The following is a 15,219-nucleotide window of genomic DNA, read 5'->3' as shown; positions in this document are numbered from 1 at the left end:
TATGTTCTGTACTCAGTGCATGTGCACTATATTTACTTCATGTTCTACACCTATATATATATCTGTATATATTCTGTAATTGTAAAGTTAATTAGTTAAGAAAATATTTGTTGCTCATGGCAAGTCCAAATGACTCACCATCAACGCCAAATTTTTGCCCCACCCCACCACCCCCCCCAGTGGAGGGTTATGAAACGCGTACGTTTCATATGTATTCATTACCAGCGATGGCGAGGCATGACAGAATCTTTGACCAGAGAGTTATTTATCGTGGCTAGTCTGCGCTTGGCCGCGCGAGTGTTCAGTTGCGAGTTGCACTCTGTCTGCAGTAGTAGTCAGTCGGCAGTAGTTGTACCGAGCGGACCGTTGTAGTGAGCGCGCGTCGCCATGCTTCGACGGCGTGCTGTTATTCCGAATCTGATCAGTATTGTGGTGGACGATGTGTATTATTATTGAAGGTAATGAAGCAGCATTGCGCTCAGCTAATAACGTGTGTTAATTGTAATTAATCTGTTCAAGAAATGGCCCAAAAACAATTTTTTTAAAGTAAATCTTTTAAAGAAAAGTAATCATTTCAACTTAAAGAATTTTTCCACTTTTTAAAGAAAAAGATTCATTTCAGTTTAAAGAATATTTCCTATGCATTCCCTCCAAGAATCAAAATTAAATGTAGGCCAGCATTTCACGGAGCTGTGCCGATAAATAAGAGCAGATATAGACGCAGTTTTACTGAGGTAAGAATTTATCAGGTTTAATTATTTCACAGGGCCGAAGGTCAGCGTTGCTGCCCTTATAAGATTTATCAGATTTAATTATTTCTGTTCAGATGTTAGATTCAGTTCATGGTTCATTATTTAATTAACATTATTGTGGGTTTAATGAGCAATTTTCATTCCCTAACTTTTGTGTGGAGTTTACATACTGGGCATTTATTATTCTTTAATTTTGCAAGGAGGTTACGCTTTGGGCAATTTTATTATTCAGTTTCGTGGGAAGACAACATTTGGCTCACGTTTTCATTATCATTGTCTTCTAAATGTCTAGCGGGGAGGTTACAAAACCATTCGACGAAGTCAGCACATGATCCTATGCAGCAAAGGGTGTTTCATACTTTTTCAGCCCTCCTGTTTCGCCGCGGACCCCTGTCGCCTGATCACTGGAGAGAGGGAGAGGGAGCGGGGTTCAACACCAATATGTGCGTGAATACAATGATACAACAGTAAAAGTCCCTCTAAGACCGTCCACATACGCAGAGATGTGTTGGTGCATGTCAAAGTACGGTGCAGCGGGTAATTGTGCGGATGTTTTCAGACATGCTAATGGTGACTGTGTGTTGAAAATGCCTCAAAGAACACATATCGATGACGTTATAAGGGGTAGAATACTAGGGCGACTGGAGCCTAATCAAACACAGCAGGTCGCAGCATGGGCCCTCCGTGTGCCACAAAGTGTGATCTCAAGATTATGGCAACGATTCCAGCAGACAGGAAACGTGTCCAGGCGCTACAGTGTGCAGCACCACAAGAAGACCGATATCTCACCATCAGTGCCCGTAGACGGCCAGGGAGTACTGCAGGTAGCCTTGTTCGGGACCTTACCGCAGCGACTGGAACAGTTGTCTCCAGACACTCAGTCTACAGACGACTGAACAGACATGGTTTATTCGCCCGGAGACCTGAAAGGTGCATTCCACTGACTCCTGGTCACAGGAGAGCACATAAAGCCTGGTGTCGAGAACACAGTACATGATCACTGAAACAGTGGTCCCAGGTTATGTTCAGGGAGGAGTCCAGGTATAGTCTGAACAGTGATTCTCGCCGGGTTTTCATCGGGCGTGAACCAGGAACCAGATACCAACCCCTTAATGTCGTTGAAAGGGACCTGTAAGGAGGTCGTGGTTTGATGGTGTGGGGTGGGATTATAATTGGTGCACGTACACCCCCGCATGTCTAAAAAAGACGCGCTCCTGCCGTCGTAGCGGAAGGAGCTCTCAGCCGGTGATGGCCGGTGCAACGGTAGCTATTGGGGTTTAGGCCTCGCTGACCGCTCTGCTCTACAGAGAGTTCCTTTCGAGGCGCCAGTAGCGCTCGGTGGATCGGCGGAAGGTTGAGCTTGCTCCCTTTCGTCGAAAAGCCGCGTAGCTCGCGGAGAAGCTCTATTGCCGTCAAGAGTCACTGACTCACAGTAACCCGTAACTTCGGTTACAAACCTAGCGAGACTCTCTCGTTCTGTGTTAGAGTTGATCAGTGCCAGGGGCCCGTTCACGTCGGACCACCCCGCGTACTGTAGGCCACTTCTCTTCCTCCGCACCTCCTTTAGGTGCCGCGCCACTGCACCAACGGCGCACGGTAGGCCGTAGGGCATTCCCCCTCTTCTGTATGACCTACTATTAGCCTTTTCTTCTCAGAAAAAGCATAATTGTATTGCCCACCCATACCAAATAAAGCTCCTGCAAACACACGATGGCAGATTCCGCCGGTGTTTCCCCCTCCCTAACCCGCAGCAAGGCTGCAGCTAAAGAGGCGCGAGAGTCGGCTGTTCCCGTCGACGTCAGCGTCCCGCTTGCCGCCGTTGAGGAGGTGTTGGCCGACAAGGACCGGCAGATCGCTGCGCAAGCGCAGGAACTGCTGAGCCAGCGTCGATTGATAACCGACCTCTGCGGCCCAAGTGAGTCCCCCACGCGGACAAGTACACTGCACATAACATTACATTCACCTGCATCTGGTGACTCATGCACCACTGTCCCACTGCGGCAGCCGACTCCAACGGCGGAACCGGCAGCCGCAGATGCGGACACAGAACAACACTACACTGGGCCCTGGCAGGTGGAGGGCCCACGACGCAAACAAAGAAACACCACGCAAACAAGCGAGCAACCACACTCGCAAGGTAGCCGAAAGGCGCTGCTACCTACACCAAAACCCGCGCTTCCGGTTAGGAACACCAATACAACAACAAACACGACCCGACCTGCGGTCAGCAACACCACACAAGTACCAACCGCAGCTACGCCCACACAACAGAAGACTGGTTTTCCCCCAGTCGTAATCCAGAACTACGGGGTTCAAATGGTTCAAATGGCTCTGAGCACTATGGGACTCAACCGCTGAGGTCATTAGTCCCCTAGAACTTAGAACTAGTTAAACCTAACTAACCTAAGGACATCACAAACATCCATGCCCGAGGCAGGATTCGAACCTGCGACCGTAGCGGTCTTGCGGTTCCAGACTGCAGCACCTTTAACCGCACGGCCACTTCGGCCGGCCAGAACTACGGGGACCTCAGCGTCCTCAACACAACATTCGCGGAAAGGCACTCACCTTGCACGCTACACACGAAGTACTCTGGGGATAGGGCCTCACTGTACGTATCAACTAACAGTGAATATAAAGATCTCCTTATCTTCCTCAAAGAAAAGGAAATCGAGCACTATACGTACAGGACCGCCGAAGAACGGACACAGCAGTACGTGGTAAAGGGAGTGGACCCCAACACCCCAAACAACACAGTACAAGCGGCGCTTAACTTCCTTGGATTCGACTGCAAAAGTGCTTCCAGGATGACAGGCTTCCGCTCCCACCACCGTCTACCACACTACCTGGTCGAGGTGGCCGACACGGCCGCCTCCCGCGGCCTTCTGCAGATAAAAAGCCTTCTGCGGATGGACGTAAGGGTAGAAACCTACGAATCGCCACAAGTCCCCCAACAATGTAACAACTGCCAGCGGTTCGGTCATTCGGGCCTCCGCTGCGGCCTGGCACCCCGTTGCCGCGGATGCGCTGGCAAACACGCTTCCAACGCATGCACACTAATACACGAAAACATACGCCGTTGCGCCAACTGTGGCCAAGCCCATGCGGCCAACTACAGGGGCTGCAACGTATACAGAGAGGCGCAGAGGCGCAAAAACCAACAGTCGAAGCCACCCAACGTCATAACACGACCAAGGCCCGCACCAAACCCTGTCAGGAACGGTGTGTCGTTCGCCATGGCTACACGCCCTGGAGGAGCAGTGCAGGCCGCGGAACCTCTGCGCCCAGCACACACACCTATCACAACCGCTGCGACAGCAACACAATCGTCTCAGCCAACACACGACACTGCACCCACACCGGTACCAACACCATCCCCCAGAAACAACACGACCCCACCCCCTTTAGCCACTGCCTGCGAACCTACACATGACACACAAGAAAACACACTAACACAGGGAACCCCAGAACCAAAAACCCAGAGAAGGCGTAGGCGAACACGTGGAAACAGAAGCGGGAACACACGCGCACCACAACAGAATACCCAGCGACAACAAAACAATGCCACACAGACACACAGTCAGCAAGCCAGCAACACCAGCACACACACTACTCCTCCCCCCACCACATCTAATACACAGGCACCTCAAAATGTTCCACATAACAACAACACAAGCGCCAGCCCATCCATAACGCCAACACCCGCACCAGCGGCCGCTAACACCACAACTGAGCCACAGGCCGACACACACAACGCCAACACAACATCTGGGGGTTTATTGGAAACACTATTCCCCCGTCACACGACCACCCAGATCCTTCACAAGATCTGGGCGGCCGTCGCCACACTCTTCACACAGCTCATGGCTGCCCAACCCGGGCAGAACTGGGCTGCCATACAAACAGCGTTCACCACACTGTTCCCACTCATACATGGATAACACACCACACCCCGCCCCCATCGCAAACAACCAGACACTGACACCGATCCTGTTCTGGAATGCAGACGGGATCAATAACAAAAGGGCGGAATTCGCCGCGTTCATGGAGCGTAAGGGTATCCTTATCGCACTGCTGAGCGAAACTAAGCTCAAACCACGCAACCAACTAAACTTCACCGGCTACTGCGTCTATCGTACCGACCGACCGGACGGCTCCGGTCACGGCGGAACAGCCATCATCATACACAAAGACATAGAACACACAAAACATAGCGCTCCCTGAACTCGAAAAACTAGAGGCAACCGCCGTCAGGGTCATGTTCAACGGAGCCTACACTACACTGGTGTCAGTATACAACAGCCCTAAAAACATCAAAACACGCGACATCAGCACAATACTCAACATATCACCGCGCGTAATAGCCGCTGGAGATCTTAACGCAAAACACCCGGACTGGAACTCACGAATACGAAACTCCAACGGCAAGAAACTATACGAACATGCACTAGGACGAAACTACATCACACTAGCGCCGACCGAACCGACGCACATTCCCTACCGGAGGGGACACAAGCCAGACGTGTTAGACATGGCCCTCATCAAGGGCATAACAACGACACTCAACGTTGCCGTTGAAAACGATCTGCCCTCAAATCACCAACCCGTTATACTTTACATTGAAGAAACACTGCAGAACATGGAACAACGCAGGATGTTTGACTACAGGCGCGCGAATTGGACCCAGTTCAAGGAAACGCTTGACAGTCGCATCCCACCAACCCACGCGATTAACGAGACAGCCCAAATTGACGAGGCAGTCGAAACCCTCACCGGCGCCGTCCAGGACGCAATAGCCAACACCATACCAATCCGCACGCCACAACAACACAGTGCTGCCCTGCCCCAGGATATCCTGTGCCTAATCTCAATGAGGAACCGCCTCAGGAGACACTGGCAGCGTACCAGGCGCCAGCACTTCAAACGGCACATTAACAGGCTCCAGGGTATAATCCGGGAAAAAATACAAACATTCAAGACACAACAGTGGGACCAGAAACTCGAAGGGCTAGACACCACGCGGCCTGGCGTGTGGCAGCTAGCCCGACACTTCACCAGGGAGAAACTGTACACCCCCACGTTACAAGGGCCAGACGGACCAGCATATTCTGCGGAAGAAAAAGCGGAACTGATGGCCCTCACACTCGCAGCGTCATTCACACCGAACCTGGATCCCTCAGACCCAGCATTCACACTTGATACGGACCAGGAGGTCACACGCATCTTGGCCCAGCCAGCGCGCAACAACATCCGACCAGCTAGTACAGCAGAAATCAAATGGGCCATCATGCATACCACCGCTAGGAGGGCCCCTGGTCACGATGGCATTCAAAACCGTGTCCTCCAGGAGTTCACGGACAAAGCTGTAGACTACCTAGCACACATTACGAATGCCATACTAAAACACCAACACTTCCCCGCCTTTTGGAAGACGGCCAAGGTCCTGATGTTCAGGAAGCCGGGGAAAGACCACTCCCTCCCACAAAATTACCGACCCATCAGTCTGCTGAGCGCGCTCAGCAAGATCGTTGAGAAGGTAATATTAAAACGACTCACCAGGCACTGCATCACAAACGACACCCTGAGACCGGAGCAATTCGGTTTCAGGAATCACCACTCAACAACACAACAACTCCTCCGCGTCGTTGAATACATAACACACGGATACAACACAAGCAAGGCAACTGGGGCGGTGTTCCTGGACATCGAAAAGGCTTTCGATCGTCTATGGCACAACGGCCTAATACGCAAACTCAGTGACGCAGGGTTCCCCGACGGGCTCGTACGTCTCATACACTCATATCTCACGGACAGGAGTTTCAACACTGACGTGCAGGGCAAACAATCGACACGACATGGTATACAGGCAGGAGTACCCCAAGGAAGTATCCTAGGGCCCTTACTGTTTAACCTCTACATCAACGACCTCCCAGCTACACATAACACGACGGTAGCAATCTACGCGGATGACACTGCCATCCTTGCGCAAGATTGGAAGCCGTCTAACATTAACTCACGACTACAGACCGCACTCAGAACGGCGGAGCCTTGGCTGGTGAAATGGCGTGTTAGAGTGAACGTCGACAAGTGCGAGGCCGTTCTGTTCACTAGAAGACCGAAGCAACTGTGCAAACATCAGCACTGCAACCCAATAACACTACACACACGCCCAATACGTTTCCGGGAGAAGGTCAAATACCTCGGTGTCTGGCTGGACAGGAAACTACTCTGGGGGGACCACATTCAACACGTGACCAACAAAGCTAACGCGAGGCTCAAACAACTCTACCCTATGCTTAACAGGCGTAGCACACTAAACAGGAGGGTGTCTAGGTCCATGTACATGACACTTATTAGACCCCTGATGACGTACGCAGCCCCTGTCTGGGGATACGCTGCGCCAACTCGCCTGCGCCGTCTGCAGCTCATACAGAACAAAGTACTCAAAATCATAAGCAACGCTCCGCGCTACACACGCATCGCGGACCTTCACCGGGAATACCGGCTAGATACTATCTTGCAGGTATTCCAAAAACTCTCCACACGACTGTACAATAACACGAGACACTCGCGCAACCCGTTTATCCTTTCTCTGGGTAACTACGACCACAACCATAGATGGAAGCATAACAGACCAAAGACATTACTGGCTAGGAACTGAACATCTATGGTCTATAGAACGCTAACACGACAGTACTGGCGAGCCCCTGCAACACAGTTATTACTGGAAACCCAGATGTGCGACTAGCCGAAAAACAGGCAACCGCAGGGAAACCGTACTGTACACAGCACGCAAACCAGCCACACACACACCCCTACACAGTCCGTGAGCCGATCTATGACCGATCGCCCACTAATCCACAACGACCTTGAACTGTTGCAGGGACGCAGCAACTGCAGCAAGCGCCGCAACAAGCTCCAACAACGACAAAGGTAACGATGCACGATACCTCGAACTAACACAACCACACCTTGCATGCACTGTCGCAGATAGCAAGCCGCTACTGCCCTTACTACCCGTCCTACTGTCGCAGAGGTTTTTTTCCCTTGGCGCTGGCCTTGGCACTTTTTTTCCTCTGCTCTTACAACCGCTACCCTTCGATCGTTTTCGACCACTTCTATCTCCTGATGGACCATGTTAATGAGTAGTCCTACCCAGACGCATGGATAACATCACAGCCTGCATCCTGTGACGCCTGATTCAAAACTAACATGCATACGGAGGTGACAGTAGAACTTTTGTGTTGGTCACCACGTTGGTGCGGGCGTGGAGGGGCCCCCATCCCCCCCCCCCCCCCCCCCCCCGCATGTCTGTGTGTGTGTGTGTGTGATTTGAGGTTTTCGGGCGCTAAACAGCGTGGTCGACGAACTCTAACAGGTCAGGTGTATCGGGACGTCATTTTGCACCAGTATATCCGCCTTTTCAGGAGTGCAGTGGGTCCCACCTTCCTCCTGATGGATGATAACTCACGGCCCCACCGAGCTGCCATCACGGAGGAGTACCTTGAAACAGAAGATATCAGGCGAATGGAGTGGCCTGCCTGTTCTCCAGACCTAAACCCCATCGAGCACGTTTGGGATGCTCTCGGTCGACGTATCACTGCACGTCTTCGAACCTCTACGATACTTCAGGAGCTCCGATAGACACTGGTGCAAGAATGGGGGGGGGGGGGGGCTATACCCCAGCAGCTGCTAGACCACCTAATCCAGAGTATGCCGACCCGTTGTACGGCCTGTGTAAGTGTGATTGGTGATCATATCCCATATTGAGGTCTGAGTACATGCACTGGAAACAGTGGCGTTTTGTAGCACATGTGTTTCGGGACGGTTTTCTCAACTTATCACCAATACCGCGGACTTACAGAAATGTGTCGTGTGTGTTCCCTATGTGTCTATGCTATTAGCGCCAGTTTTGTGTAGTGCAACGTTGTGTGGCACCACATTCTGCAGTTATTCTTAATTTATGAGCATGAGTGTACTACTGAAATTCCCACAACCACGTTTAGCAAATTTGTCTCTACAGAGTCCCCTGACTCAGTCTTCTTGGCGGCCATTCCGGCGACCTCTTCAGGCGCACTGTTGTTGCTGAAGTTCACTGATTGCCCATCTCATGCCAACAGTCCTCATTCTCTATTTTTTCTAAGAGTTCATCAAAAGGTTTGTGATTACTACCGACATACGTTTCTCTGTTGTCTGGTAGCTCCCTCACTGTTTCTGATTCAGATTACCTACCTTTAAGATACTTTAATCTTCCAAAAGTAAAACACAGAAAATAAAAACACTCTAGACTCCCAAAAACAAGTCAGTTAATAAAATACAAGGTTAGTACGGTGCTGATCGCCTTTTTTAACAGCAAGGGCTCGATCCATCATGACTTTCTACCGGAGGTAGGTGGTGAAGACTACGAACACCATGCCATTGACTCGTTTGGTCTCCGAATCGTACTGGCAGCACCAGGCTAATCTCCAGCAATTATGAAGATATCCAACAACGCGTGACCACAACCGCTCGAGAGGTTGCACAGGAAGCGATTCCGCTTGCAGTTTCAAATAGCTTTACAACCAATGTCAGAAGTGTTTTTTTAGCTAATGGTGATTATTCTAAAGGCTAGTAAAGGTATCTTGAATGTAACTTTTGTTTCCTTTATTTGCTGAGACTACTCACCGAACTTTGCAGAGGCATCTTGTGTGCCGGAGAGGTGTACTCTTTACTTTGCAAAATTTTACTTTTGCATTCTTCCTGGTCTTGTCAAGCAGTGTTTTGCGTATAGTGCCACATAACATTTGAAGCATTACATTTATTAAGTGATGTCGTTTGTGGCATTAAATAAAAAGTAAATATCCTAACGACAATAACAATGACGATACGTGATAATAGAATGGAGTCAGCAATAATGATTTAACGATCGATTGTTTACGTTCACAACTGAATACGCAGGCGATTCCATGTAATAGTCGTTCCCAGCATTTCAGAGGGGCGCGAACTGGATTACAGGTTGTTTACAGTGTTGGCTACAGACAGGCTCAACTGTTAAAGTATTCTAGATCGGCTATGTGCACAAGGTTATGTAAATAGGTTATGTGCACAAGTGTAATTACAATGTACGCCGTCTCTGACGTAATTTTCCGTAAAAAATATATACCATCCAGAAACGGTGAATAAGTGTTTACTGGCTAGATGCTAAAGATTTTTATTTTGTGGAAATCGCCACACCTTTTAGGTCAAATGGAGTGCAAACTGTCACTAAAATTTTGCGTTGTTCCTTTCTTCTTCTTCTTCTTCTTCTTATTCACGTAATCCTGAGGGAACTTTTACTTTCAATTTCATGCTCTCAACGATACATCACCTTAATTTGTTACGCATTAATTGCATTGGAACAATTTAGTCCACAACAGCATATAATGTTTTACACGATGAAAAGAATCATCAGGTAACTACACAGTTCATTCAGTCACATTAATGTGACAACCTGTCAAAAGCCTGAAAAACCACCTTTTTGCTCAAGTTTCCTGCTCCAGCATCGCTCGTTCCTACGGTTTTTTACAGGACCGCCCCAACGACCATCTGTCCAATGGGACATAAAACGTGATTAATTTGAAAATGTCATCTGTCACCACTCAGTTAATGCCCAGTTGCGACACTGGCGTGCAAATTCCACCCTTCACCGCGGAGTGTTGGTAACCCCTCAGTTCGTCTGGACGGTCAGTTACTTAAAAGTTGCTCGGCTATTCGCCCGTACACATCTCCTCAGCCGTTGTTCACCCCTGCCGTCTATGACCTGTGGTGCACCACAGTTTCGCCGGCACCGGTGAACGAGCGGTTCTAGGCGCTTCAGTCCGGAATCACGCGGCTGCTACGGCCGCAGGTTCGAATCTTGCCACGGGCATGGATGTGTGTGATGTCCTTAGGTTAGTTAGGTTTAAGTAGTTCTAAGTCTAGGGGACTGATGGCCTCAGATGTTAAGTCCCATAGTGCTTAGAGCCATTTGAAACAATTAGACGCACATACACTGAGCGATATTGGGCGGGACAACAGCCTTACCGGCGCATTAAACTTGGACAGTACTGGCCAACAAGTCGTTCAGCTAGCCTGCAATGATGTGAGCAGTTGCAGTTCAGACGTAAAAAGAGACGGGCAAAGAAACAATATAGCTTCGAATGTCATTTAACCTTTAACTGGGGAGGTGAGCATTCATAATATAACTAGGGACGTGGGGTGTTCACAGCACCCTACATAATACGATACCGAGGTTTCGATTTTTTTCTTGAATTGTTTATTATACAATAAACATGGCATTTAGTCTTTTATTAATTCATTTACATACGAATTTAAGTACAATTTTAATCACTAAGGTACTCGAATAATTATCTGTAGCTGGTAAATCAATAACATGCGTGAAATGGTTTCAAATGTTCGTATACATACTATTTTTCAAATTAATCAAATATGAAAAGCTTTAGCTATGCTTTTTTATTCCAGTCTCTGATCACAAATGAATTCTTTAGACGATGACCGGTTTCAGTCTGTAATGACCATCCTCAGATCTTTTTTACACTAGGCTATGTCCTAAATTGATACGGCCATAATCGTCAAAACATTAGGACATGGTGTAAAAAAGATCTGAGGATGGTCATTACAGACTCCGGTCATCGGCTAAAGAATTCATTTGTGATCAGAGACTGGAATAAAAAAGCATTTTACAGTATTGGATCACTGTTTGTATACGCGATTATGGCGCAGTTGGTGAAGCTTTAACTATTTTAAATTTATAGAAAGATATTAACGGACAAAGCAACAGACATATTTACATAACTTAAAACAATCATTCATGTCAAAAGTCTGCTGCCCGTAATCGCGATGTGATTGACATGCGTAATCACACTTCCATACTTATCAAGAGGTCCGAAACGAATAATACGGTCTGCTGCCATCCTGCTGCGATTACGGGCAGCATGGGGTTCACGCCTGAGCCTCAGGACGTGCGCTAGCAGCGCATGTCTGGTGTTTCAAGCGTCAACTTCGCGTCTTAATATCTCGGGATGTAATGGGAATATTGCGATGCAATCAACGCCATTGTGTATGTGCTTTGTCATGCTATGGATTGCTGAAGAAAAAATATAGGAGGTCCATTTAAAAAAAAACATAAGTTTGTGTTAAAAAACACATATGCTTTCGTTCTAGAATGTTTCCAAATATGTACATTCATGGGCCCCAGCCCTACATTGATACCGGTGAAAGCCGTTTTCCAATAGTTGTTATTGTTCCAGAGATATTTTGGGTGGACAAGATAGCTGGGACACCCTGTATAAAAAAAGTATTGCCTTACCCAGCCTGAATTCATTTCCCATCTCCAATGACCTCGTCGTCGACGGACGGGACGGGAATTAAAAAAAAAATAAAATAAAATATGCAACAGTTTCACGTACGACGTTCCACAAACTAAAGCAATAGCAGTGTCTCTGACACACTTGTTTTCCACGCGGAAATGTTGGCTGCACTGATGATATCACGAGTAGCCCAAGGCGAGTAGCCCAAGGACGGCGTCTCGCCTGTATGCTGCAGTTGGACGCCACTTCGCGAATAGCGAACACGACATCTGGTCCGCAGCGCCACGCCCACTCAGTAAGTACCACTGTAAAGAATAGTGTCCACTGCTAGTCTGGAAAACATTATGATTGGTGTAGTCAACCTTCTATACCCACTGCCCACTTTTTTACCTCTGTTAGTTGTAAAATTATCTAACCACCCGCAGGTTCCACAGCAATGATGGTTTATAAAGTGGGGAAAATAATTTTATTTTGTAAAATTTATGAACTCACAACATGTTAAATCATATAACAATAATAATTACTTAGGAAATATTTTAAGTAAAAATTTTATGGCAACCTAATGAAAATGTTTTTAAAACCGCTACCACCTGCCACGCACCATTAAAACTTGAACGCCCTCTAGTGGGCGGTAAGTATCGGGTTGACTGCTACTGCCTTAGGCACTCAAAGGATGAATATAGCTGCTGCATATTTCTGAGTTTGTTACTTGTATGGCAGATCAATTTTGAAACTTAACGTACACTGTAGATATGTTACGAAACGTAAGTAGTATCATTAAATCTTGACATCTGAAGTAGCTGAGTCACAAGTAGACTAATTTCTGTATTCCTTAAACCATTATAACAATGAACACCCTTTATGGACATTATCAGCGCATTGGAAGGAAAAATGTTCAAAAGGCTACCTAGGATGATTTTTGTCACAAACGTATGTTACGGAAATAATAGGGAACTAAAATACTCCTTGTCTGTGATACGAAGGTTGCATTATACAAAATGCTCAAAAATTTCAGTCTCTACAGTAGACGCTTTAATCAGAGTTCGTATCTGTCCCGTATATAATGTACAGTACATTGGTCGCGTTTGGCTACACTTCTATTTGGTACGTCATTTGTTGTTTTCTAGGCGCTTCAGTCTGGAACCGCGCGACCGCATCGGTCGCAGGTTCGAATCCTGCATCGGGCATGGATGTGTGTGATGTCCTTAGGTTAGTTAGGTTTAAGTAGTTCTACGTTCTAGGGGACTGATGACCTGAGATGTTAAGTCCCATTATGCTCAGAGCCGTTTGAACCATTTTTGTTGTTTTCTTTTTCTTCTCCTCTACTAATAAAAAGGGTTAATCAACTTTTGACGTCTCCTCGTTCATTTGACATGTATCAGCCAAGTTCTGTTATGTGTTGTGAAGTGTCGTCTTCTTCTTCTTCTTCTTTGGTGTTTATGCCGGCATGTTAATCTGGATCTGGCATTGTTAATGGTGTAGCGTTGCCGCACGCCCTTCTTGTGTGTGTGTGTGGGGGGGGGGGGGGGGGTTGAAGTTTTCGGGCGCTAAACAACCCTTCTTGTCGCCACCGCTTCCCTCCTCCTTCCACTCCCACCACCCGACCAAGCGAGGTGGCGCAGTGGTTAGCACACGGGACTCGCATCGGAAGGACGGCGGTTCAAACCCACGCCCGGCCATCCTGATTTAGATTTTCCGTGATTTCCCTGAATGGCTTCAGCAAATGCCGGAATGGTTGCTTTAAAAGGACACGGAAGAGTTCCTTCCCCATCCTTCCCTAGTCCCGTGGAACCGATGACCTCGCTGTTTGGTCCCCTCCGACCAGATCAACCACCACCGCCTCCACTACCCAGGACGGAAATTGTGTACTCCATGTACTGCATGTAGTGTTACCTGTGTGAAAGTGTGAGAAAGTTTTCGAAATGTTAGCTAATCGTTTGCCTCGGTAGCTGCGCAGTCAGCGAGGCAGATTCCTAATCGAAGGGACCAGGCTTCTATTTCTGGCCGGGTTGGAAATTTTTCTCCGCTCGTGAACTGGGTGTTGGTTTGTCGTTTCGTTCCTATCGTCGTAGCTGACAAGACAATCACCTCCCACACACTATCGTATCATTTTTCCGTTAGTGATATGGCTGCATGGTCACGACCTGAAGGCCAATTGCTCACCATATAGCTGAGATGCTGAGTCGCAGATAGGCACAACAAAAAGACTGACAGTATATACTATGTGATCAAATGCATTCGGACACCTGGCTGAAAATGACTTATAAATTCTTGGCGCCCTCCATCGGAAAAACTGGAATTGAATGTGGTGTTGTCTCACCCTTAGCCTTGATCACAGCTTCCACTCTCGCAGGCACACGGTCAATCAGGTGTTGGAGGTTTCCTGGGGGAATGGCGTCCATTCTTCACAGACTGCTGCACTGAAGAGAGGTATCGATGTCGGTCGATGAGGCTAGGCACGAAGGCGGCGTTCCAAAACATCCCAAAAGTGTTCTACAGGATTCAGATCAGGACTCTGTGCAGACCAGTCCATTACAGGAATGTTATTCGTGCATTATGAACAGGTGCTCTATCGTGTTGAAAGATGCAATCGCCATCCCCGAATTGCTATTCGGCAGTGGGATTCAAGAAGGTGCTTAAAACATCGGTGTAGGCCTGTGCTGTGATAGTCCACGCAAAACAAGGGATGCAAGCCCCCAGCATGAAAATACGACCATACCATAACATCACAGCCTCCGAATTTTATTGTTGACACTACACGCACTAGTATATGAGATTCACCGGGCATTCGCCATACCCACACACACTCTGCCATCGGACCGCCACATTGTCTTCGTCATTCGTCACTCCACACAACGGTTTTCCACTTTTCAGTCGTCCAATGTTCACGCTCCTTACACCAAGCGAGGCGTCGTTTGGCATTTACCGGCGTGAAGTGTGGCTTTTGAGCAGACACTCGGCTATGAAATCCAAGTTTTCTCACCTCCTGCCTAACTCTCATAGTACTTGCAGTGGGTCCTGATGCAGTTTGGAATTCCTGTGTTATGGTCTGGATAGATGTCTGCCTTATACACATAACGACCCTCTTCAACTGTCGCCGGTCCCTGTCAGTCAACAGACAAGGCAGGCCTGTACGCTTT

The 15,219-nt window shown here is 48.1% G+C and overlaps 1 protein-coding gene across 1 annotated transcript in view; it reads left to right on the top strand.

The window, feature by feature from the left end:
• The first annotated feature begins 12,294 nt into the window (after nucleotides 1-12,294).
• The window catches only part of LOC124622158 (thymidine phosphorylase-like), a 186,297-nt gene continuing 183,372 nt past the window's right edge, over nucleotides 12,295-15,219 (top strand). Inside the window, exon 1 of the mRNA XM_047147798.1 lies at nucleotides 12,295-12,374. The gene's annotated coding sequence lies outside the window, so the exon portion shown is untranslated. The remainder of the gene's footprint in view (nucleotides 12,375-15,219) is intronic.

The sequence above is a fragment of the Schistocerca americana genome, chromosome 7, assembly GCF_021461395.2.
Source record: "Schistocerca americana isolate TAMUIC-IGC-003095 chromosome 7, iqSchAmer2.1, whole genome shotgun sequence".
Classification (NCBI taxonomy): domain Eukaryota; kingdom Metazoa; phylum Arthropoda; class Insecta; order Orthoptera; family Acrididae; genus Schistocerca; species Schistocerca americana.
Note: the sequence above shows the minus strand (reverse complement) of the source record. Positions and strands in the feature narration are given on the sequence as shown.